Below are 23,349 nucleotides of genomic sequence, written 5' to 3' on the forward strand. Positions count from 1 at the left end.
TTACCTAGCACTATTCCTGGTGTCCAACCTGGCACAGAGAAGAGCCTTCGGAAAGGCATGATAAAGCGACAAATGAGTGTCAAGATCAAGCTCTCACCAGTCCCCCTGGCTACAGTGGATGTTCTGCCCTTTTACTTCTGTTCCCAAAGGTACTTAGAATCCTCCTTTGCATTTGGTTTGGCACCAGAGAAGCAAAGCTTCTGTAAAGCTGCCCCAACAAATGCATTTTCTTGTCAAGTTTTCTTTGCAATTGATACTAAATCTCCCTGTAAAGAAACCACACCCTCCACATCTTAAGGAAAACTAGTCATGGTATAATGGTTTAAATAAAGGAATTGTGAAATTCTGGGGAAAGTACCAACCTCTACCTTATCCCTTCTGTCCTGAGAACATCAAGCTCTCAGATGAAATGTTTTGATGCTGTGAAGAGAAAAAAAGTGCTTTGGAGTTACATAAAGTTGGGTTACAATCCTGGCTTTGCCTCCCAGGGCCTGTGGACCTTAGGGAAGAAATCTGAGAATCATTCTGTGTTCTAACCTCTTCCTTACTCACTCCAGTCAATCTCTCAACAAGTCCTGTCAGTTCCACCTTCTAAATAGTTCTTTTCCAATCTCTACTTCAGTTGTGAGCTGGTCCAGTGATTAAGCACTCAGGCTATGGAGTTAAACTGTCTGGACTTGAATCCCAGTTCTTATTTACTATGCCATCCTAATTTACTTAATCTTTCAATGTCTGTTTCCTCACCTGTAAAATGGGGATTAAAAATCTTAGGCTGCTAACAAGATTCAATGAAATAATCCTTATAAAGTGCTAGCATTGGGGCGCCTGGGTGGCTCAGTCGGTTGAGCGTCCGACTTTGGCTCAGGTCATGATCTCGCGGTCCGTGAGTTCGAGCCCCGCGTCGGGCTCTGTGCTGACAGCTCAGACCCTGGAGCCTGTTTCAGATTCTGTGCTCCCTCTCTCTCTGACCCTCCCCTGTTCATGCTCTGTCTCTCTCTGTCTCAAAAATAAATAAACGTTAAAAAATTTTTTTTAAAGTGCTAGCATAATTCCTGGCACAGAGTTGGAGCATATAAACATTAGCTCTTCTTATTATTTCTTATTACCTCCTTTGTTCAGGCTGTTATCATCTACAACTCCACACTCCCCTCTGCTCCTTACTTCCCTCAACCTCTGACCATCCCTACAAGGTCTCCTGTCTGGTTTCTCTTCTCTGGGACCTCTTCTCCAATCCATTCTTTGTGCCATTGCCAGAATATTCACTGTAAACGTCATATTTGATCATGTGATTTGCAGACAAGAAACCCTGTCATGGTGCCCCATTGTCCATAGAATAAGCACTGTCCTTAGCTTTGCAGTCAAGGTCCTCCATTCTCAGGGTCCCTGCATACTTCCCAACAGTCATGCAAAGAAAATTTTGCCCCCATTTTATTGCCTTGGAGTGTTTGAGTGAACATCCCACGGACCTATATTTATTCATTGGGCCAGCTGAGATTTGTACCTGTCTTCTGAGCCCATAATGGTCTGTGCATTGGCCACACTGCCTCTCCCCACACTGACCATCCATGAACTGACAATGAGCATCAGATAAGCAGGAAAGGAAGAGTGCTGAGATGAGAAAGAGGGGCTGGTGTGGAGACATCACATTGGCCAACCTGACCAGGGAAGGCTTCCTGGAGAGGCTGGAGCTCTGAGGACCTGGAGGGGGCAGGATAGCAGGGGTGAGACTGGAGAAAATGCTGAAACTGCAATTTTAGAATGGTCTGGTGAGATGAAGTGAGATTCAAGTGTGAGTGGAAACATGTGCTTCAGATGCTGCTCTCTTCTTCCCCAACACTGGCGAACCCCAGGAAGCTCTGAGGTTGGGTTCTTGGTTTCAGTCACTGTTAGTGGGGTTGGAAGTACTACATTAGGTTGAAGGGCTTGCCAGGTCCTCTTTGTTATCCACAGATTAATGAACTCTAGGTTGGTTGGGGAGGGGAGGAGAGTCCCTTTCTCTTAACTTCTTTCCCTGCAGAAATACTGCCCAAATATCCATCCATTTGCTCAGCAAACCTTCCCAGACACCTGTGGGGCCCCAGGCAGGCCCAACACTGGAAATGCAGAAAACAATCACAGGTGTTCTTCGTTATAAAGTACTCATGATTTAGTGGGGAGAAAACCTCACATACAGTGACAATACTGTGTGAAAAGTGCTCTGGGGTCTAGGGTATGGAAAGCTAGGGAAATCTTCTCAGAGGTGATACCTGAGCAAGATTCAGAGTGAGCATACTCCTTCAAAAAGATTACTTGGATTCATTTCCAAAGGTGAATTTGGGTTATTGCTTTTTGTGATTGTGACTGTAATTGCAGAACAATACATTCTTGCCTGGTGTCACACAGAGCTATTAGGACATGAAGGGTAGAAGAGTGGTGTGGTAGACTCCCTGGTTCGGGGGCCCTAAAATGTATTTCCAAACACTCAGTGGAATTTCCCCAACCAAGGATAACATCATCACTTTCCAAGACATCATAGCCTGGCAGAAAGTCTGCAGGTCGCATGAGAGGACAACGAGCGCTCTCTCTGGCTATATTCAGGACCCGGTGAGGTAATGTAAAAGGACAGTGGCCTGGGATGCAGGCTGCTCTGCCACCACTGACTTGCTGTGTGACACAGTATAGGTCCATGAACCACACTAAACCTCAGTTGCCTCCTTCATCCAGTGGGGACAATATTACCTCGCCTGGTCACTAAATGGTAGCTACTGGTCCCAGGTCTCTCATTTCCAAGCTATATGTCCCTCTCTCTCAGCCTATTTCCCCATCTGTGAACAAGGCAGAATGGTGAGGCTGTGTGCAGGGAAAGAATGAGAGAATATTCTCCAAGGGCTGTTTAGCTTTGACATCCCATGCATAAAACAACAGCCAGATTGGACTGTTGCTTAATTCTATCCAAACTGCCAGATAGGCATTTGAATAAGTAATCTAATATATACATTTTTATTCTATTCAATATTCAGGTCGTCTCCTGGCTGGAATGAGTATTCAGAATGATGATTGCTTCGAAACATACCATTCCAAATACGAATGAGGATATTTTTGCAATATTCAGTTCAACAAGGATAGGGAGGTATGAGATTAGGTTCTGCAAATAATCACACATTTCACATCTTGGATGCCTATACACATACTTACTACATGTCTTTCTTCATAACCTTGGAAATGCAAATCCCTGTACTCTTAGAGGCTTCAGCAACCCTCCTGTGCTGTCAATTCCCATGTGAATACAGTAGAGCAAGGCAAAAAGATGTGACCTTTCACCTGGTGTTTGTTTGAGGCTCTGCTACAACATCCTCCCCATCCAATAAGCTGTGATCTGGTCCCCTCATGCTCCAGCAGGGACAGAGAGCTCACTACTTCTCAAAGCATCCAATCCCACCCATGGGCACCTTTGACTTGGGGAAATAGTCTCTCTAGTTGAGAAATCTGCCTACTTCTGGTGTTCCTACATCGATCCTTGTTCTGCCCTCAGATATTCTTGCAGAGATTGAAGGCAATGACACTATTCCTTTCACCAAGTCAGCCTTTTCCTGAACTGAATCCCTACTCCCTCCAACCAGAAAACTACTCTTCCTTTGTCCCCAGCACAAGACTCTATAGGGATGAGCCTAAGGACACCAAGAGCAAAGGTGAGCTCAAGATGTCCTGGTGAATTCCTTTTTGTCTGGCTTCCCACACCATTGAGTAAGAGAGAATGAAGCTTTTAAAGTAACAGGGAAAAGTAGCTGATTCTGAGGAATCTTTTGCCAAGGATTTTCAGGAAACAGAAAACATTGGGGTGCCAGGGTGGCTCAGTTGGTTAAGCATCTGACTTCGGCTCAGGTTATGATCACACAATTCGTGAGTTCGAGTCCCACATCGGGCTCTGTGCTGACAGCTCAGAGCCTGGAGCCTGCTTTGGATTCTATGTCTCCCTCTGCTTGTTCTCCGCCCTTCCCCTGCTTGTTCTCTCTCTCTCTCAAAAATAAACAGAAAGAAAGAAAGAAAGAAAGAAAGAAAGAAAGAAAGAAAGAAAGAAAGGAAACACCACTGGGGAAGGAAGATCTTGGATTACAGCATGAGTGTTACCCAGAAACTGTTTGCAACCAGCATGGCACCCACCTCAGAAGGTGTGTGTATGCAGGTGTGTGAAGTACAAGTGCTTACACAGTAAGCACCTACTCATCTACTCAGCTGTGCCCTGGTAGGGTCAGTACAGAATAAGTTGCTCACTTGGGCAATTGTCACATGTCTTCAAGATTCACTCAGTCATCACCTCTTCTGGGCAGCAGTCCCTGACAAGCCCTCTTAACCTTAACCAACCCTGCACCCCCATGAAGCTTTCTGCACTTTCCTCTATATTGTCCAGTTCTCTGCCGGTCTGTGCTCTTGGACAGTGGTACCTTCTTGAGGATGCTGACTGTGTCTGATTCGCCTTTGTCTCCCTGGGCCTGGCAAGGCATCGGTGCTTCATACATGTTGATTGCAGGAATGTTGTGTGGAAAGGTGTCTTAATCCTATTCCGGGGTTCTTACCACTGTCTCTGCTGCCGTGTTTCTCTTTCCTTACTTATAAGAGGCTAACGTGATACAAATTAAATAGAGTATAATCCTCACAAGATGTGGACATCTGTAGAGGGAATCACTTGGATAAGCTCATGGTATCCACGCTTCTGAAAGTGCACCAGCCTTTCTGTGAGAGGTGGAAGTTGGGGTGGATAGTGCTATTTCTCTATCCTTCGTCTACCCTGAGCTGACTGTTCCCAGCCCTGATCTGCTGTCCTCCCCTGCCTGGCCCCTCTGGAGCAGCCATTCCTCTGGAGTTGACACTCACATTTTCCTTCTTTTCTGCCAAGTCACAGCTTTTGGATGCGCCCTATGCAGATGTGTAGAATTCTTGCACACATCTGCATATCAGAGGGGCAGGGAAAGTTGCTTGGCAAGAGGCCCTGGCTCAGCAGGAGTGCTCTGCTGGCAAGCCTCAGTTGTGAAAGGATCTCTCTCTGTGCTGTTCTTGGCCAAGGAACTCAGCCAGAGACTGGGCTGGTCAGGACTGGGCTTTGCCCTACCCAGGGAAGACCGCAATATGGTGCATTTCTGGGGGCACAGGAAATTGCAACATCTTAGTCTCCCCTGAGGAGATTAAGAAAATGAGTGGACAAGTCTTAGGGCAGAGAATGGGTGTCTCAGGCAATGGCACAAAAAGAAGGAAAATGCATTCATTTAGCTATTGATTTAATAAGAACAGCTCAACGACCCCATTTGTAGAGGGTCTGCTTTGTGCCAAACAGTACAAGACAGTGAGTTATTAAATATGGGGGTCTGCTTCCATCTGAGTCCTGCCACTTTCAAGGTCTGAGACCTGGGGTAAGTCCTTTAACCTGTTTTGGTATCAGTTTATACATCTGTAAAATGCAATGATAACTGTACCTGCTGCAAAAGGTTGAGGGGAGGATTAGATAAGATAAACTCAACAAAGCACTTAACAGAGCATGTGATACGTGTTTAGTAAACATCAGCTCTTTTTGAGTACTTTGTTTACTTTACATCTACTATGTGTCAGTCATCATACTGGGTACCCTAAATATTTTGTCATATTTATTTCCCACAGTAAACCTCCAAGACAGGTATTATTACCCCTGACCTGCAATCAACTAAACTGAGGCCTGGAGATGTTAAGATACTCCTGAAGGTCACACACCACATGAAAGGGCTGACAGATTTAACTTTCAAGGCCATGGGAAGCCAGACGCAAATGTCACTCAGGAGGCAGGGCCAGAGTTGGAGAGTCCCAGGGAAAGAAGGCCTAAGCCTGTATGTGGGCCAGGGTAGCAGAGGAAATCAGATTCTTGTCCAGAGTGGTTGGCAGCACAGCTGGAAATAATGTGCTGAATGTCAAATCTGATGGGTGAAGCAGAAGAAGAACAAGGAGAATGAATGGTGTGGATGGCAATCAGCAAAGGCAAGAAACAAGACAATATAGGTTCCTGGGAGGAGGGGAAGGCCATGGCCAGTGAGTCACGATAGAGGAGAGTGAGTGTGCCAGAGCTGGCTGGCCTGGGTTAGGCACTTTCCCTCCCTGGACCTGTAGAAAGGGGTAATAATTCTTAGGTCCCAGGGCTGAGGTAAGGACTAAATGAAGCACTGCACAGAAAGCTCTTTTCATAATGTTTGGAACCTGTGAAGTGTTTAACAAAGGATCTGGAAAAAAATATCCAGACTAGTATTTGGAGAATACATTTCAGAAAGAGTAAGAGAGGTCATTTTATTCATCCTTTAACAGTGAGGGTCCCAGCTTCAGTCTATTGTGAAGGATGGTTGGGGCCAGCTCTTGCAGAGGTCTGATCAAGGAAGATCCTTGGAGGCCTACATCAGCACAAAGGGGACATGTGCTAGCCCTGCTTTAGGGAAGGAGGAGGGTGACAGTGGGGTATATGACTGGTGGACCTGTGACTGAGTCCCAGGAAGAAAGGGTTGCAGGTAGAAGCTGTTTCTAAAAGGGCTACAGAGCTAGGAATATAGAGAGGGGGAAATGAACATTTTCCCAATTTTTGGACTGAAAAGCCTGCAGTTTCAGTTGCTATAGTATTTCTTGTCCCGGAAGCTTGATATAAGCAGGAAATACCTTTGGTTGGTCATCAGATTTCTCCTGGTGGGTGTTGGGACTGACGAGGGTGGAGCACTCTCAATTACAGGAAGTAGGAAGTAGGGAACCTCATGGGCGGGGCTGAGCAGGAAAGAAGCAACACCACGGTAGATGGCATGTAAAGTGGAATGCATCCTTTGTGAGTTATGTGTGATGTCACTTTGAGACTTCCAGAAATAACTAAGCAAGACTTTGAAGGAGCCTGGAGTCCTGCATTGGCAGGAAGGGGCATAAGCCACAAATCACAGGTGAACACCATAAATGGGACCCCATTTGTGCCCACAGGCTGAGGTGGTCTGGGGACACATCATTACACACTTCACTCATAACCCAAATAGTTCCTAGGGGTCTGAGGTCATCTCTGAAGATAGGTATGCTTATATTTCTTTTATGTATTTCTTCCCTTACTTCTAACATCTTGATGGCTAATAAGTCTTCTTGTTGTAACCTTGCAATATCCTCCAAATTCACTTCCTCCCTATTTCTCCAACTTCATTCTCAGTGCACGAGGAATAGGGCCCACTTTTCAGTGATTGAGGGTGGTGGTAAGAGCTAATCTATGCCTATTATTATGTTAAATGCAGGAAATATAAGAAACAATAGAGCACAGACTTTTTCCTTAAAGATTTATGAGCTGATTTCAACCATTCATCTGAAGACTCCTCAAAATTGTCAAAAACATTCATGAATGAGTTCACTCACTCATTCATTTAATCAATGAACAAACATTCTCTGGGCACTCTGCCAGGATTGGTGCTAGCAGCTGGGGACACATGGCCCTTGGGTCCTAAGGCCTTAAGATCCTTATGATCTAGGGAGACAAATACACAATAAAGGGCTGTGCAGTTAAGCTGCACTGTTGACAGTGGCCAAGCTGAAAGAACAATGGAGATCATTTCTATGAATAGACATTCCTTAGGTCATTTGCCCAATAATTTCCTTTCCTCATCCTCTCCCTTGGAAGATGTGTCTGAATAATATGGGTAAGGGAGAGGGCCACTGGGGAGGCAGTGTGGAGTAAGGGAAGGAGCACAGGCCATGCAGCTAGATAGTCGTGGGTTTCAGTACCCAGATCTGCCATTTGTTAGTTATCTGAACTTAGTCATTCACCTCTCTAAGTTTCAATTTTTTCATGTGTAAAAAGGGCATAATTTACATAAAGCATCTAGAATAGTCCTGGGTACATAATAGGTACTCAGTAAATGGAAGCCATTTTTATTTTATCCCAAATTTCAGGTTGTTAGTGTCAACAAATAAATGAACTTTACTATGATGAGCTATTGAAATTTTACAGTTTATCTGCCGACGGCTTAGCCCAACCTATACTGACCAACACAAATGGCTTAGGTATGGCCTTGTCATGTTCACCCATCTAAGGCAACCAGTTGAGATCTGCTTACTCAGTTCATTTTATTTGTTTCTCTTTTAAATTCCAAGTCTTTAATTTGACCTTTGGAGGATTCTAGTTGGAAAAAGGTCCAAGTTTTCCCACAGGCTGACTGTCTGCTGTGCTTGGGCCCAGTCCCTACATATGGACTGGGACAATAATACTTGAAACTGATCCTTCAAGGAGGCCCTCTCTTTCCCTCCCCCTTTTCCTCAGCTCTCTGTAAAGCATCAAGAATAAACAAGAGCACATGTGGCAGGAGCATTCCTCTCTCTATGGCTGTGTTCCAACAGATGGGACACAAGAGGTAACCCTCTGGAGCCCTGATTATCAGCAGACTGGGGATAGGCAATGGGGGATAGAGATGGTGGGTAGATGGAGGAATGCTCAAGTTATTCAGGTCAAAACTGTCTGTGCTATGGAGTCCAAGAGCTGAGAGGGGCTTCTAAGACCACTTGACACTGACACATAATTGTTCTGTGACAGATTGGGGAAGAGAGGCATCTAGAGGTATCTACAGCCACCAGCCCTCTAGTGACAAAGCGAGAACCTCAGACTCAAGTCTCCAACATTCCAGTCTGTGCCTTCTTCATGTTCCTGGGCAGCTTTGTTCAAGCATCTATAATGGCTTCCTATTTCTAACTGTACCAAATTAAAATGTTCTTGTCTGGCACTTAGGGTCTATGAGATCTGATCCTCACTGTACCTTTCTAGCTTTCTTTCAAACTCAACAGACAACTTGGACTGGTACTTCCTGATCTTGAAAATTTGATCCAAATTTTCCTCTATGTTGTTTAAATCCCCCTTTTCTCTGGTTTCTGTTCTGGGATCCCTGGTTCTTACTAAGTGTCTTCTTGGTTCTGTCCTGTCCTGACCACTTTGGTCTCTGGCTGAGGATCAGCCTTCTTCATTACAATGCCATTTGGAGGCTCATTTAGAAGGGCACATTATGCTGTGTCAGATGAGGCAGCTGGGGAGTGGGTGGGACCTGATGTTAGAGACTTCTACTAGCAGAGTTGACTCAGCAGTGTCCAGGGCATGGCTATCTCTGACACCTGAGAACAGATGCCAAGAAGGTCTGAAATGAAAGACAAGGAGCCTTCAGCAAAGGCTAATATATGAGAGATGATCTGGAAGCTCAGGCAGGAAGGTAAACTGAGGGAAGTCTGTCTGGAAGTGAGGGTAGCATGGGCAAGGAAAGTGGTGAGAGGCTACTATCTGAAGCTCAGTCAGAAAATAAGTGTGGGTCCTCTTGTGTTGCTGGGACCTTGTAGGAGAGGAATTGCTTTTGAGGGCATTAAAATGGAGAGATGTTTCAAAGGGATGAGTTAGGACAGAAGAGGGGTTTCCCAAGGCTAAGAGTTGCCCAGAGGAAGCTACAAAGTGGAGTCAGGGATGGGAATGTACATGATACCATGGGGGAAGAGGTTGGGTGTGATTTTAGAATGAATAGCAATTTTGGTGGCTATAGGCTATAATGAACAGAAGTAAGAGGTAGGTTAGGAGGTTCATCTTAATTTACAATAAGGACTCTGGATCAGACATTCCTTTTTATTTCCTCCCTCCTGGGTAATACTACACTGGACCAGACATATTCATCATTTCTCAATTTATTCATTCATCAAACACTCCCTGCTCTGTGCCAGATCTTGGGTTAGAAACCGGGGAAACAAAGTGAATCATACACATTCTCTGCCATCAAGGATTTTGTTTCTTGGGAAAAAACATTCACATAAACTCAAAAATAATATGGAGTGGTAAGTACTGTGAGAGGCAGAAGCCAAGGGGCAGTGGAAGCAGAGAGGAGGAACCTGACCCAGCCTGGAGGCAGAGTAGGGATAGGAGGATAAAAGCTTCCAGAAGAAGGTAATGTCAGCTGAGGGATAAAGAGAATTAGATATGTAAAGAAGAGATAGTGTCAGATTGTTGTAGAGAGACACAGGCAGGCTTGGGAGATGACCTGGCAGAAAACCAAACTAAAATAAAAATAAAAACAAAAACCCCTCAGTTCACAAGCAGAGTTCAGTGATGATAAGACTGAGCAGATAGTTCTCAGATGTCTAGATCAACAAGCACATGGCATTGGGAAGATCTGGACTCTTGGCTGTGGTTCGAGAGAAGAGAGAAGAGATTATAGGACCCAAAGAAGAGATTCTAGGCCCCATTTAAAGGAAGCCAAGGTTTGATGGCAGAAGCTTCTTATATTATCTCATTTACTCTTTACCAGATTCACAATCTGGTTTCCAGGGTTTGGGACCAAAACTCCAGTTAAGAATAAGATTCTGTTTTACTTCTGATGGGTCAGACTTTGTGTATTTCCCTCCCTTGGAGGCTTGGTGGGAAGGAATGACTGATCATGAAGCAGAACTGGGAGAGAAAGGTGTGTCCTAGCACTAGAGTTACTACCCTTCCTTGTGAGGACTTCTTTGCTCCTTTCCCTCTGGGTCTAACAGGGACACTGTGGGCAGCTTTTTCTAGAAGCCAAGCTCAGGGCACTAAAGGAATCAGAGGAGGACTTTCTTTCTAGAAAACTTGAGCCTCACAAGCTTGGGATAAAAGAACTCACACTTCAGTTCAGTTCATCTCAGGAGAGTTCTGCACTGAGATTTGGAGCCAAAGTCCCAGGTAAGAATACCTAATTTGTCCTTCGTTATGAATATATTTCCTCAGGGAGAGTTGGCTGTGATGAGGTTGGACATGTATATTTTGAGTCCCCTGGGGAAATGTTACCATAATATTATCTCAGCAACACCTTCAGCAATATTGTTGTCTATTAGTGTCCACCAAAGACTGATTATCTCCAGTTCCCTGCCAACCTCCTCCTTGGGACTTAGAATCTCTTAGCTCTTCTCTTGAACCCCAGCTAAGAGTCTAGACTTTCTTGATGCCATTTGTGTCCTAGTATGGATAACTAAGAACTACCTGCTTGATTTTTCTCCGTCACTGAGATCTGCCAGTTTGCTGCTCTTATTGGGGCTCCAGATGCAGAACACTTTAATGATGATGGTGATTTCCCAAACAGCCAGGTAGAGAGTACTTGACCTCCTGTTTGATCACATTCCTCCTTTCCCTTTTCCTCCACTACTGAAAAGACTGAGCTGAGTCAAAGACAGTTGACCAGGGTGGGTGAATTACCAAGGTAACAGCAATAATGGCCATTTGTAGAGCACTGTGGCATACTAGAAAAAACGTCAACTGGAGTCAAACAGAATAAATTTTGAATCTGTGCTTGGCTACTTACAAGCTGAGTGGCTTTCAACAAGTCACTTCACCCTCCTCAGACTCAGTTTCCACATTTGTAAAGGTAAGGGTAGTAATTCTACCAGATAAGACCTTTGCGAGAATAAATTGTATTTAATTCCTTAAGGGCTGAGTCCATAGCTATATTCTTCCTTGTACCCTCAGTAATTACAGAGCAGCTGGCATACAATAGGTGAATAATAAGTGATAGCAGTTATTAATATTTATTTGAGAAAGAATATATTCTGAACAGCCAGGTAAATCAATAAAGGGGAGGAAAAAAAAGGAAAGAATCATCTTGTTGTTCACTGTATGGACCTAGAAATCACAGAGGCAGATGGGTTAAGAGTTCAAGGCGGTTCTAATTACAACACTAATATTATTAGCTGTTAATCATCTGCCTGTTGCTATCATCTCTGCTCAGAGTCAGATATGCCCTTTCTTTCTTTCTTTAAAGCAAATACTGGTTCTCTAAGACATCTTTAATATAATTAATATATTTCATTACCTCTGTTCTGGCATTAGCTGCTCAAACTAAATAAAACATGGGTAGGTTTCAGCCACTCAATTGAAGAGTGTGGTGTGTGTATATGGTGGGGAGGGAGGGAGAGAGAAAGAAAGAGACAGAGAGAATAAGAAACAGAATGAGAGGGAGGGAGAGAGAGAGAGAGAAAGGGAGAGAGAATGTGGTCAGTTCTGTTGGTTTATGGAATTTGCTATGTTAAATGCTTTGGCAGGGTAGCAGTGGTTGGGTACTGGGGAGTTTGTGTATAAGTTAAGCAATGGGGGTAACCTTTGAAAGAGTTGCTTTTTGGGTGGCCAGGTGAAATTTGAAGTGCCTTGACCAAATCTGAGACCACCCCTTTGTGGCTGAACAACCAGATTTCACTCTGCCAAGTCAATCTTAAAAAAGAGCTTAAATAGAACTGTGGAGGGGCCTGAACTTCACATTCAGGCCTTTGTGGGAATGAGATAATGATTTTTTCTCTGTTGCATGAGGTGTAATAGTGTCTTAAGTATCTTTTAACCATATGACCACCCAGGTAGGAAACTGCAGAGAAGGCAATGTGTTCCACCTTTGCTAGGCTGTTACTCCAAGGTTTAGGGATCAGCATTCATTTCCTTAGTGGGTTCTGAGAGCTGGTCCTTCTAATCAATAAGCATGAAACCTCCGGCACTTTTGGACTTTTGCACCGTGGAAGATGTTTCTTCATGCATGCGTGCATTCATTCCACAAATATTTGAACACCAACTATATGCCCAACAGAGAGATTAATAAAATATGGTTGTCAGTAAAGAGCCTACAGTCTAATGAAAGAAAAAGACATTGTAATATAGCGTGATACTTGCCAAGATGGAGGTTTAGGCAAATCCTGCTACAGGAATACAGATGTGCCTAATATGCCCGGGAGAGGAGGGGCTCAGGGAATGCCCTCAGAGGTCCTAAGGATGAAGAGGAATTAACCAGACCAGCAGGTGTGAGGGAAATCATTTGAGACAGTGGGACCAGCATATGCAAAAGCCTGGAAATGAGAGAGAACTTGATCTATTCTAAGAATTACAAATGCTTGGGAATAGTTTGAGCACAGAGAGAAAACTGAGTGGCAGATAGAAAAACTGAGGCTGGAAAGGTATATGCCCAAGTGCTTTCTTGGTAGCCAGTGACTAGCATCCCTCCTCACCTCGCCCTCAACATATATGTGACATTTTGAATGCCACTTTTTCCTGCCTCTAAGGTTTCTTGGTCACCTGGGATAGTGCTCTGTTAAGTTTAGGAGCTCTCAACCTGTCCACTTAAAGGGAATTTATTTGACTTGACCAACTTCCAGAATCAAATGAAATAGTGGATATAAAGAACTCAAAGTATTCCAATCACTCCATAGAGTCAGACCTGGTTTATTACCCATATTTGCCATTTAGGGCTATGTGAACTTGGGAAGGTTAACTTCCCTGAACTTCAGTTTCTTCATTTATCAAATGAGTATGAATATTGAGAGTATTCAACAAAATAATTTGCTATCATTCTATTTGTAAACTGAAGCGTGCTGCCTCAGTGAAAGGGTCTATTAGTAATAATTAAGATTCATCTCTAATTCACCACGACCCCTATTCCACTTATGCATATATCTGGATCAAGTTCTTCTCTTTCCTACACTGCTCAGCTTGGGCTCTCCCACCAGCTGTGGTCAGCTAGAATCCCAGCTGACCAAACTGACTGGCTCTCTGCTGCCCCCACCTGTCTAGAGCCAGGATCCCACCAGAGTCTAGGACCAGAAGCCCAGCTTGGGGTTGTTTGGGCCTCCCTTTCACATTCCTGATAGGGCAGGAACAGAGAGGACAGCACCCAGGTGCCAACCTCAGCCCATAATCCTTCCCAGTGTGTGTTTATGTGTATTTGAAGAGGCACCTGTGAGATGTAGGCCCATTTTGGGTGGGTAGCAGGCAAGAGGCCAAGACATTCCTTTTCTGTCCAGAGCCTAGGTGACTTCTTGAGCACCTGACAGTCTACAGCTACACCAGGAATGTTCCAGAGATTAGGCCAAATTCATATCTGAGAGGCAGATTTGGAAAGGACATCATCCTTCTTCAGAAGCAAATGATTTCACCAGCTCCATCTTCCAGCTGTGCAAATTGGTTAATTACAAGGGCTGTAATTTGCAATCAATATTATCTCCTTGGCATCTACTTCACTGAAGGCAAATATTTATGGCCACATTTGAGAAAGGGCACATTGTCTTAATCAGGGGACATAAACTGAACACTGGGATAAGTGACTCTTTCAGCACTGATGTCAGTTTTTGCTTTTTTCTCTAAGATTTGGGGGAGAAAACACAGGCAGATCCTAGATCAAGGCTCTGATTTTCACTGGATAAAAAAACCACAGGCACCGATCCCAAGGAACACATTCTAAACACAGAGAAATGCTTTATGCACAAAGATGTCTGTCATAGAATTTTTTAAAATATAATGGTGAAAAACAGTAACTTAAATATTCAATAGGAAGGTGTAAATAAGTTGTTATGCATTCACTTAATGAAATTCTATCCAGCCATTGTGAAGAATGGTAATAAAGGGGTGCTTGGGAAGCTCCGCTGGTTGAGCAACTGAGTCTTAATTTCGGCTCAGGTCATGATCCCAAGATTGTGGGATCAAGCCCCGCGTCAGGCTCTGTGTTGAACATGGAACCTACTTGAGATTCTCTCTCTCTCCTTCTGCTCCTCTCCCCCACTCGCACTACCTCTCTAAAAAAAAAAAAAAGAAGAAGAAGAAGAAGAATGGTAATAAAGAACTACATTATGATGTTAAAACAAGCAAACAAACAAAAAGGACAAGAAACAAAATGAGGTAGGTGTTCAACATCTTCTTAAGACTATGCACAGAAAAAAAGCCTGGAAGGAAATACATCAGTATGGCAGTGGTGGTAGTCCTTGAGCATGTCACCTATTTTTTCTTACATATTTTTTGAATGAACATATGTTAATTTTATAATTAAAAAATCATTTTAAAAGGCAAGCAGAGGAATGGTTGATCATACTGGCAACTTCACGAAGTCACTGTATTCCACATCCTGGAGTGAGGAAGCCAACTTCCATTGTGGAAATATATTTTCACTTGGTCAGGACATAAGTATGATGACTCCATATGGCAGGCCCCACTACCAAATGCTTATCTTTGCCTTCAAGCCTTCATGAAATAACTGGGAAAGGTTAGCCTTCCTACTATGTCAAAGAGCTTAATATGGAGTGCTAGGGGAGCATACAGCAGGCTCCTAAATCAGCCTGAATGGTCTGTGAGGACTTCCTGGAGGTGTTAACATTCAAAATAGATTCTGTAGGATATGGACGCAGAGAAACAGAAAAAGAACATTTGAAACAAAGAAAACAGGTTAAAAAAGGTATGTGACAGAACCCGTTTGGGGAATGGTACTTCATTGTGGTCGAAATGCTGGGTGCACAGGAAAAGAGTAATATAAAGAGTCCTCAGGCCAGATTCTGAAGGGCCTTGGATGCCAATATAAATCAGCCCTTCTCTAAGAAAGGATGGAGAGATGAGGGTTTATCCTGAGGGCAATAAGGAGCCATTAAAAGAGTTAAGCAGGGACAGGAATTGGTCTGAACTGTGCACCAAGAATGTCTCTCTGGCTGCATTATGAACATGGGAACACATGTGGAGGATAGATTTGTGGGGGACAGAGGTAGAGATTGAAGGTAGAGAGACCAATGTGGGGACTACAGAAGTAGTTCTGGTTAAAGATATAAAAGTGTGAGCCAAGGAATGCTAGACTTACAAGAGCTCTTAGAAATCTTCTAGTCTCATGCCTGCATCTGACATTGAAAAAAAAAAGCATGTTTTTGGATGAGTCTAACATTTCAATCAATAGACCAAGTAAAGCAGATTGTTTTCCCTAATGTGGGTGGGCCTTATCTAATCATTTGAAGGTCTAAATAGAACAAAAGGCTGACTCCTTCCACCCCTACCTCCCAAATAAGAGAGAACTCTTCCTGCTTGACTGCCTTTGAGTTGGGACATCAGTTTTTTCCTGCCTTTAGACTCTGATATTGGCTTTTCCTGGGTCTTGAGCCTGCCTGCCCTACCTACCTTTGGACCAGAATTAAACCATCAGCTCTCCTGGGTCTGCAACTTCCCAACTGAAGATCTTGGCACTTGTCAGTCTACATAATCACATGAGCGAGTTCCTTATAACAAATATCTCCAATGATAGATAGATAGATAGATAGATAATAGATAGATATAGATAGATCTATTGGTATTGTTCTGTTCTTGTAATTAGACTCCTATTAATACAGCCTATGATCAAACTGATCCTTCTGGCATCCATATTACCTCACTGGCACCAGATTAACCCGACCAGTGGCAATTCCCTTATTGTCTATACCAGCTCTTCTGGTATCAGAATTTCCAAGATTCTAGAGGGACAAAGTTTTGGTTTCTGAATACATTTAATTATTCACTACATGGTTATCCATTAGTAGAGCAAAGGTTTCCTTCTTTCTGATAGCATGTTTTTTAAGTAGGCACAGTCGGGAGACAAATCCTAAGAAGCAATTTTGCTTTCTCATCATTGTCTATCACCTCTGGTTCCCTCTGTTATGTCCAGCCCTGCTCAGTAGGCTAGAACACAGTGCCAAATAATTAACCAACTTGCCCTGCTAAGTAAGCCAGCCCTACCTGAAGACAAGCACACATTCAGAGGTTGGCTAGACTGTGGCACCAGGGCAAAGGTCAGCTGGGGCAGACTGAAGTCTCTGCTGATCAAAGGTACAGATCATTGCCAATCACCTTCCCTGGTTCTGTCCTTCTCCACTCCCCAAGTCCTCTGCTTAGAATGTACTTCCCTTTTCTTGTCTGCCTGATGCCCAGCTCCAATGCTTCCTATTCTAGATAGAGCTTCCTGCTCCCTCCTTTTTGTTCATGCAGCACCCTGAACACATTTCTATCCAAGCATGACTATTACATTTCTTCACTTCTCCTTTTCTTCCTTTGGATTTTGTCTAGGTCAAGAATCAAAACTGATTCTTCTGTATCTCAGTGCCCAGCACAAAATATGAAACAGAAGATGCACCAAAGTGTATAAAATGCATGAATGAATAATTGAATGAATGAATAAGTGATTAATAATTTGAATTTCAGTTCTGCTTATTTCATCTCTGAACCAAGGCACCACTGTTAGGCCTTAATTTTGGCATCTATAGAATGGGACTGTTTGCTTTACAGAATTTTTACAAAGGATACATGAAAGAAAGGGGATGGTGGGACTGTGCAGTCACTTAGAAAAGTTGTGTGTATGCAGGGGAGCATGCCTGTCAGCCACTGGGGTAGTTAGGTACCTTCTCCTGAGACGTGTCAAGTCTGTAAGCCCTCCAATCTTTCTTTCTTCCTGCTCTCCTATTTTTACTGAAAACTCAGTGTATGTCAGGCACTGGGGATACAATGGCAGGAAAGCCAAACCTATTTTCTGCTTTTAAGGGCTCACAGTGAGGGTGTCAGACATAAAATGGCAATCACAATCAATCATGCCAAGAGCTAGGGCCCAAAAAACATAGGGGCTGGGTGAAGGGCATTCACCATAGCCCACATGGTCAGAGCAGACTTCCCTTAGGATGACTTAACCTTCCATAAATAGGAGTTGGTTAACTGAAGATCGAGGATAGACCCGTTTGGAAGAGTAGAAATGAGAGAGAATGGAAGATGCTGGGAAGCTCACAGTGTAAAGTATTAGGTGAGGTGAAGTGTTAAAAGAGGAGATGATGAGTGGGTATCTGTTAAAATATAACACTGGAGGAGCAGACAGGGGCCAATCACATAGGGCTCTATTAGCTGTGGTGAGGTATTGGCCTTTACCTATAGGTCAGTGGGGTTGGGGAATGAATCTCACATGAGGCTGAGTTACCTTAGGGAGCAATATGCCCACAATTGCCCCCTAAAGAAGTGAAGCAGGAATCCCATCAGAAGGAAACAGCTACTGGGGGGAGGCTCTGGACTTGCCATCTTTGGGGTAAAAGCTAAAGGCTGGGAAGCCCAGCCTAGAGATGAGAAGACTCCGTGGTCAGCCAGGTTGCTGTCTTCACGTGTGAGGGGCTTTTGGTGGAGAGGAAGTAAATGTGTGTTGTGTGCTCCAACACTGCTAGGACGAGTGGCTGTGACTGGCTGGCTTGGAGTCTCAGCCCTGCCACTTACTACCTCTGTAAACCTGGCAACTGGCTTAACCTCAGAGAGCCTCAGTTTCCTCATGTATAAGATGAGAACTGTAATGCTGACTTCAGCACAGTGCTGTAAGGATTTAATGTGAAGATGCACATCAAGTGTCCTGCACATGTTTGGCACGTGGGAGATGAACATGTGAGGTGCCTCATGACTCTAAACATAAATACTGTGATCGGGTGAGAAGCACGTTGGCAGGGGGAACGCAGAGGGAGGAGGGAAACAAAAATACTTTCAGCTTCGAACACAAAAACAATTCCGTTTGCTTCCTATTTTGGGAATTGCTGCGGAGGCCAGGAGGGAAGGAAGGATCCCATTTTAGTGCAACCCGCCTTCTCACTGGGGCTGTGACTTCCAGTACTCCAACCTGCTTCTCGAATCAGCTTTATGAAAGATTTGGTTGCTGAACTGACCCAAGGGGCATCAGAGATTTCCTTCAAGGATCGGCTTAAATATCCTGCTTCAGAAAAGCCCTCCCTGATGACGGAACCCATCCAGGATCTCCTGGTGGATTATCTTATTATAGCACATATTTTTCTCTTATTATAGATTGGCCTTATATACTTGTGTGATTGTTCAATGCCTTTCTCATCGCCCAGGGAGGCAGAGGCAGTTTATGAGCTCTCTATTGTATTCTCGGTATCTGGAGCAGTACCTGACACACAGTAGGCACTTTGTTTACTGATGGACTAAAGGAAGAAGTACATGAATAAATGAACAAGCAGGAACCAAGGGGACAGGGAATTTTTGGCAGAGAAAACCATGAGCCAAGGCACACATGTGGCAAAATGCATTATCTATGCAAGTGGCAGGTGATAAGCTGAGTATGTCTAAGAGATAAAGATGGAACAGTCTTTTGGGGCAGAGTGTTCTGCTAAGGACAATGAGCTGTCTCCAGTGGGTGACAGGGAGACCCTAAAGGTACAAAAGCAGGAAGTCTCTGTGCTGGTGACATAGTAAGGGAGAGATTAGACAGGCTCCTTCCCTGCTTCTGGAGTCTGTGACTTGGTCCTCTGTTCTGTTCAGGACCTTTGTTTTGGATTTCAAAGCCCTTCATCCTTCTCCAACCATTGTCCATGATTTAATTCTCCACCATTGCCCATGATTTAATTTGATAGAGCTTTTATGACAGATCCTTTACTGCATTTAAGACCCAACTTTCAGGAACAACTCCTTCCTCACAGTCCCAGATAATGAGAGTTCCTGTCATTCCCTAGATAACCCTTTTTTGCACAACCATGCTCTTAACTTGCTCTGGGCCAGCCTCTGTTCCCATCATCCTACTCTCTCATTCTGTAAAATGGGATTGGTGGAAATTGTATCTATTCTCTCAGGGTTGGTAGGAGAATCAAACATGATAAAGGGTGTGAAAGTTTGCTGAATTGCACAGCACGGTCAAAGCCACATGCCATTACCATTTAGGACTGACGCTGGTGCTCTAACATACATTAGCAAAACAGAAATCTGGGCTTCAATACCAGTCCACCACCCCAACTCCTACCAAAAGCAAATTTGTGATGAGAGACATAGGCTTCATTCAGTGAGACTCCATAGTCCAAGGATCAGATTAACTGGCTAAGAAATTTCTAGAAACAGTCCCATAGCTGGAGAAAGAAGACATCAAGCAAAAGGAGACAAGGGACTTGAAGGTTGTAAATCTCTCTACCTAACAGGCTGAATAAAGGTCTAGGCAGGAGAAGAATAATTTACAACTCAAGCTTTGTCTTGCTCCTCTGAATTGTTTCCCTCTCTTGCTGCCAGAAAATAATGTATTTGAGCCCAACCTTCTGAACCCTAAAAGATTCCACAAATACTGAGGTTTTCTGGTCCAGAGGAGGCCCTCAAGGATCCAGTCTCCAATGTCTTCCCCACCCTCACCTTCCACTGCATAACTTCATACTCTCTCCTATTCCTATCACCCAAAGTCAAGGCGCACTGGACCCTTTACCCATCCCCACCTATGCCCTCTACTCTTTCACTTCCAGGCCTCTGCACATGATGTTACCACTGCCTGACGCTTTCTCCATTCTCCACCAATCAAGTCTTGGTTGTGCTTCAAGGTCTTCATCAAATGCTATTTCTTCTCTGAAACTTATTTTGATTTCTTAGGTGAAACTAATCCCTCTCTTTTTATTGCTTCCAGAAGACATTATTATATTGTACTTTTATTTGGTAGAAAGTCTGTTGTATTTGAATTTTAGTAGGCAGTTTCTATGTCCTCCTCCATTATATTGTATCCCTGTAACTAGTGCCTAGCACTAGTCTTCATATAGCTGAGGAGCTTGGTAAATACATGTTGAAGCAAATGAAAGAGAGGTAAGGAGGGAATTAGTTTTTATTATGTATCAAATAGCATGTTAAAAACTTTGTAGATATTGACTCTTCTAATCCTGGCTTTCTCCAGCTTCCCAGGCTATGGGCCTTCAAACACAGTCAGCATCCCTTGTCTATGCTGCAGAAATGCCCTTAAAGCCCAATGGAGTGAAAGCTCTGGTATCTTATCTTTATATTCTCTGCTACCCTCCATTCTGCTCTCTGCTCTGGCTTTGGATTGCCTGACTCCATGTCCTGGCTCTTGATAACTGCCCCATGCAGTTATCAACTTCAACTTGAACTAATAATCCTCTCTTGAGTAACCATGATATACAGGTATGCTGTTCTACACTCTTCCCATTTGGGAAGCCCTCCTAGGTGCAGATGCAGGGAGGGGATAGTCTTAGCTGCACAGAATCACAACAGCTGGGAAATATTCTAGAGGCTAAGAGTTGAGACAAATCTCATATGGGGGGTAATCCCTTTATGAATGGAGCCACAAGGTGCTCCAATTTGGCCAATGCTTTGGCCAAAGCATCAGACAGTAGAAGAGAGAAACCAGAGCATCCCCCCATCCACATGGAGATGTCTTTAGAAGTGGCTGTGTCACCTCCATGGCTCTAAGTTCTGCTGGCCATGTGGCCATGATTCTAGCTTTCACTGGGTAACCAATACTGCTTCCCTCCCTTTGACACTCCAGGCTAGGGTGGGAGTGTCTTACTGCTGTTGCTAACCTCTGAGTTTGTTCTCCATTCTCTGTTTGATTTCTCAGCTGATACTTATTCCTTGCATTCAATCCTCTTTGTTTTAAATATTTGGAGTGGTTTCTTTTTCTTGGTTATACACTTACTAATACACCCAGATTTAAAGAAAATGAAACAAAATGGCCATCTTGCATAAGAATTAACTTATAATTAGCTAAAACTATAAGCTGGTTAACTCTGCAATAGTAGTGGTCACTAGTGATAGGGTATGCCTTAGGTGCTTCCCAGACTGCCATTTACAACCTACTCTCCGGCTTCAGTTAGGGCTCTACTCTCTTCTTTTCCTCTCATATTTGAGTGGTAAGAAAATGAAAATAACTGCAGGGGTAACCTTAAATCTGTTCTACCTGATACAAACAAGTAAATCATTCATAAGCCTTAGTGTTTCTACTATTGTTAGTCACACGTGTGTGTGTGTGTGTGTGTGTGTGTGTGTGTGTGTGTCTAGTGTGTCTATGTGTGACATCTCAGAAGCACTGCTCTTTGCGATGATGCCTTACAAAATAAAGGGCTGTTGGGACAGAAGAGATCTTTAGTGTTGGCTAAGTGTGAGTTGGAACCAGAACACCCAAGTCTAATATGGGCCCAGTAACAGACCTCTCCTTTTGGGATTTTTGTACTTGCCACCATCAACATCATCATCATCATCATCATCATCATCATAGCAAACAGTCATGAGCACCTGTTATACACCAGGCATTGTGGTCTTCATGTTGACATATGAACTCAGTAAGCCATCATAACTACCTTATGAGGAAATTGAGTCGCAAAGAAATTAAAGAACTTGCCCAAGATCACATGCGTAGAATGAATGGGCAGAGTTTGGATGTGATCCCAAGCAGTCTGGCTCCAGAATTAGAGTCTATGCTGTTAGCCACAGTGCCTTAGTGCCTCTCTACAGAGCAGGCTTATCTATAGTGGCCCAGTCATTGTATCATGGCTTCTGTTCCTCCCCTCTCAGACTCTTTTCCCAAAGCATCACATTTCTCCCTCCCCCACCCACACTCTTGGGTCAAGAATGTGCACATTTCATAATCACTCCATTGAAAAAGTACAGGTTCTGCTCTATGGGGTAAAAGAGGGGATCAAAGGCTCTGTCTCATACAATTCCTTTTTACCCTTGGATATAACCTGTCAGAGAGAAGCTGGAATGCCCCTCAAGGGAAGAGTTTGAGGAACAGAAAATAGGTATTTGGAAGGATTTGTCTTTCCAGGAGTTAAATCAGTTTAGAATGGAAGGGATAAGAAAAAAAATAAACACCCACAAAAATGATTTTCTGCTTTTTTTTAAGTTAAAATTATGGAAATTGTTTCTGACAGAAAATTGCTCCTAATTAATTTCTTGGCTCTGCTGGGAAAATGTACTGTTCTGTTGATTTCTAAATTCCACCAGCTTAATTATCAAAAGACATTTTTTTTCCCTAAAACTATTAACATGTGGGTTTGCAATTGGGGGTTTGTCAGCAAAGTGTGAAGGGCAAGAGAAGAGTGGGGAGACAGGGGTTGTATGGGCAACAGAAGACCTAGGAACCCAACTCAAGGCCTAGACCCCACATTTCAAAGTCCAGGAGAAGATTATGTCCCCAGGAAAAGAAGTCTAAATGGTGCAGGCAGATTCATAAGGCAGGGAGTGCCCGGGTATGGAGTTGGAGGAGTTGAACTTAAATTCCATCTCTATTACTTTAGACAAACAGTTGAGCCTTTGTGAGCCTCAGTCATTTTTGTAAAATGGGACTAGTATAATGTTAACATTTATAGAACTCTTGCTATGTGTCAGTCAGTACCCTAAGCTTTTATGCTTATTAACATGATTAACGTGTGATTCTTCCCCAGCACCCTATGAAACAATTATTGCAACTCTCTCCATTTTACAGGTGAGAAAACAGGAACAGGGGAGCCACGCAAATTGCCTTATGTTTCACATGTGATGAGGGGCAGAGGCCATAAAAGACCACTATAGAGAAAAAAAAAAGCCTCATTCATAACTATTAGTTAACTTGTCTGCCTTCCTCATTAGACTGAGAGCATCTCAAGGTCAGGGGATCATTTCCTAATTGATTTTGCATCCATAATGCAGATAATGTCTGATAAGTAAATAAATGAATTAGTAAATAGTTTAGATGCTCAATTAAATACTGGAAGAATTTAAACCTGGAATCAGTTAATTTGGTGCAGTTCAAGAAAAAAATATTCAATTTCAGTCACTTAGCAGATGTTTGCTAATCACTGTAGTAATCAATGAATAACCTTGGGCACTCA

General features: G+C 43.5%; 1 protein-coding gene and 1 long non-coding RNA gene across 20 annotated transcripts in view; one reads left to right on the forward strand and one right to left on the reverse strand.

The window, feature by feature from the left end:
* LOC102965268 (BEN domain-containing protein 5) overlaps positions 1 to 23,349 on the reverse strand; it is a 1,451,018-nt gene that overhangs the window by 273,796 nt on the left and 1,153,873 nt on the right. Inside the window, exon 1 of one of the 19 annotated variants that reach the window (XM_042997087.1) lies at positions 6,643 to 6,729. The exons of 17 other annotated variants lie outside the window; for them this stretch is intronic. The gene's annotated coding sequence lies outside the window, so the exon portion shown is untranslated. Of the gene's footprint in view, positions 1 to 6,642; positions 6,730 to 23,349 lie in introns of those variants that run through there. One more of the 19 variants, XM_007077234.3, reaches the window with a different exon arrangement.
* Positions 6,822 to 8,723, forward strand: LOC122241329. The gene is made up of 3 exons (XR_006221405.1): positions 6,822 to 6,911; positions 8,267 to 8,357; positions 8,537 to 8,723. It is a non-coding gene; the product is annotated as an uncharacterized LOC122241329 (long non-coding RNA).

The sequence above is a fragment of the Panthera tigris genome, chromosome C1 (genome assembly GCF_018350195.1).
Source record: "Panthera tigris isolate Pti1 chromosome C1, P.tigris_Pti1_mat1.1, whole genome shotgun sequence".
Classification (NCBI taxonomy): Eukaryota; Metazoa; Chordata; class Mammalia; order Carnivora; family Felidae; genus Panthera; species Panthera tigris.